Source organism: Delphinapterus leucas, chromosome 3 (genome assembly GCF_059928025.1).
Source record: "Delphinapterus leucas isolate spDelLeu-1000000601 "Yukka" chromosome 3, BTC_Dleu_Yukka2, whole genome shotgun sequence".
NCBI classification, from domain to species: domain Eukaryota; kingdom Metazoa; phylum Chordata; class Mammalia; order Artiodactyla; family Monodontidae; genus Delphinapterus; species Delphinapterus leucas.
Window position 1 is genome coordinate 8847986 of NC_143131.1, and position 2886 is coordinate 8850871.

Below are 2886 nucleotides of genomic sequence, written 5' to 3' on the forward strand. Positions count from 1 at the left end.
TTGCTCTTAGGTTAGCAGGTACTATGGCACTTAGAGAAATAATATTTTTTCTATTAAAACTATTATGATCTATGGAAAAGAGTCAAAGTTGTTAACAATTTCAAATGTGCTAATCATAAGATGCAATTTTGAAAATTAAGACTAATATAACCATATTAATAAAATACACTCTCATAATTATGCACTTTTGGTGTGAACCGAAAAATATTGTATATTTGAATATGAATTGTGGTGGTGGTAAAAGCATTAACAGACTAGATGGGGGGTGTGGGTAGGTACTGCTGTTGGGAGCTGAAAAAAGAAACTATGGCTGCTCTCTTGTGTGCACCATATTTTGAGTCTGAAAAGAGGAAGCCAAAGCTGGGAGGGGCTCGGTGAGGGGGTCCTCCAGCAGCCAGGCAGCATGGCGGCCTTGGAGATGCGTGTGTGCGAGACGGATGGTTGCAGCAGCAAGGCCAAGCTCCAGTGTCCCACCTGCATCAAGCTGGGCATCCAGGACTCGTACTTCCACTCACAGGAATGTTTTCAAGGAAGTTAGGTTACTCACAAGTTACTACATGTGAAAGTAAAAGATGAAAAGGCCAAGCAAGAAGTGTCTTCCTGGACTGTGGAAGGGGATATCAACACTGACCCATGGGCATGTTATTGATATACTAGTAAACTCAGACCACATTATCCACTGATGTCAAGGCCAGTGCCAAGTCATAGTCCAAGACCAGATTATACTGATCACCCTTTAGGAATGTCTGAATCTGAGCAGGCTCTTAAAGGTACTTCTCAAGTTAAGTTACTCTCATATGAAGATATAGAAGTGATGCTACTGCTAGGTAGGCTAGCTAGAGAAGACTATGTGGACATTGATGCTGGGGTGATTAAACCAGGTGTAGCTACTGAAGAAATAGATCATGCTGTACACTTAGCATGCATTGCAAGAAATTGCTATCCTTCTCCCCTGAATTATTATAATTTCCCAACGTCTTGTTGTACTTCAGTGAATAAAGTGGTCTGCCATGGAATTCCAGACAGATGGCCCTTGCAAGAAGGTGATATTGTTAATGTGGACATCACTCTTTATCACAGTGTTTATCATGGGGACCTGAATGAGATGTTTTTTGTTGGAGACGTGGATGAGCAAGCATGGAAACTGGTTCAGACCACGTGTGAGTGCCTGATGCAAGCCACTGATGCAGTGAAACTTGGTGTTCAATACAGAGAATTGGGAAACATTATCCAGAAGCATGACCAAGCAAATGAATTTTCAGTTGTTCAAAGCTATTGTGGGCATGGAATCCACAAACTTTTTCATACAGCCCTCAATGCACCTCACTAGGCCAAAAATAAAGCAGTTGGAGTGATGAAGGCCGGCCACATATTTACAATTGAGCCAATAATTTGTGAAGGTGGAAGGCAGGATGAAGCCTGGATGGATGGCTGGACAGCAGTGATGAGAGATGGGAAGCTGTCTGCCCAGTTTGAGCACAACCTGCTGGTCACGGACACTAGCTGTGAAATCCTAACCCCGTGACTCGATAGCTCGTGGCCTCATTTCATGTCCCAATTTTAATTTCTCCTGAGATGGTGCATCTTGGTGATAACTTCTGGCTGTACTTTGCATTTTATTGAGAGTACAGAATGGAAGATGAAAATTTTTAATTACTTGTTTTGTTTTGATTATAGATAAGGAAGGACTACAGCATTCGATGTGTGTCCTCAAGAACTTGTCTTGGGTCTGAAAAAGCCAAGAAGAATAAAGGAAGCATTTCTCCATTCCTCTCAATGCTCCCCTCTCCCCACAAAAAAAATCTCTGCACACCCATTTTCTTATGTTCCCTTTGAGCAATTTACTTAAACCTGCTTCTAAGTTGATTTTATCACTGCCACAACTGGGCCATTAGAGCCAGCTATTTTCCAGGTGAATGTTGGAGACGAGAATCCTTGAAACTTTATCAACATAGATTGCTCCCGATTTTTTTATTATATATGTATGGAACTATATATGTATACATTTTAAATTCCATATATGTAATTACTGAACACTATATGACCTGGGGTTTGTGTTGATTCTGCTCTGACAAGGTCAAAAGCTGTCATAAATGGACTTGTCATTTCCAGTGATTTAATCCCCATCTGGGAATTGGCCTCCCTTCCCCCTGCTAATTATTTACTTTATAATTGTGTGTAAGGAAGCACTCGGTCAGCGAGACTTGCCAGTGTGGATTCTGTGAGTGAATGGATGTGGAAAAATTCACTTTGGAAAAAGGTTATCAGATTTTTAAAAATCTAGTTTATGGCAAAAATAGCCATGTTCCAAGTGGAAGCTGGCTGTGCAGAGAATGAGATTTTTGTAATCCATTGCTATTTCAGACCTCTGTTTGGTCCTAATGGGAGGAAAAATGCTCCCTTCCCCTCTCTGTCTTATTTCAAGGTCATCCCTTGGAGATATTCAGAGAAGGGTAGAAGGTGCACTGTGGATGTTGATGGGGAAAGACAGTTCTGAAATCTCTCCAGCAGTGAGCAGAGTCTGGAAATTCTAACGTTTAGTAAACCTGGTGGTGATGAGAAACGAACCTCTTTGGAGACTGGACTGTTCCCTTGCAGAAGGGATACAGCTGTCCTTGGTGTGCTGAAAACACACTTCTCCTTTACAAAGTTTGGGATCTCATTAGAAATGACCTCAGCTGCCCAACATCTGTGTTCCTTTCAGTAGTTCAGTCCAAATGGGAGTGTATCCAGTGAAGACATATCAGATCAAAGTCATTGTCATTAGAGTGTACTTGATTACTGGGTATCTGGTAACTTTATTCTAAGTTAATTTGATATCACTGACATGTTACACTTGTACGAGAACACCTTTCCCAGAGTGCCTCAGACCTTTATCACTTTAAA

The 2886-nt window shown here is 41.3% G+C and overlaps 1 pseudogene; it reads left to right on the plus strand.

Annotated features, from left to right (window-relative positions):
• Window positions 1-242: 242 nt before the first annotated feature.
• LOC111178492 (methionine aminopeptidase 1 pseudogene) lies at window positions 243-1627 on the plus strand (annotated as a pseudogene).
• Window positions 1628-2886: the final 1259 nt, after the last annotated feature.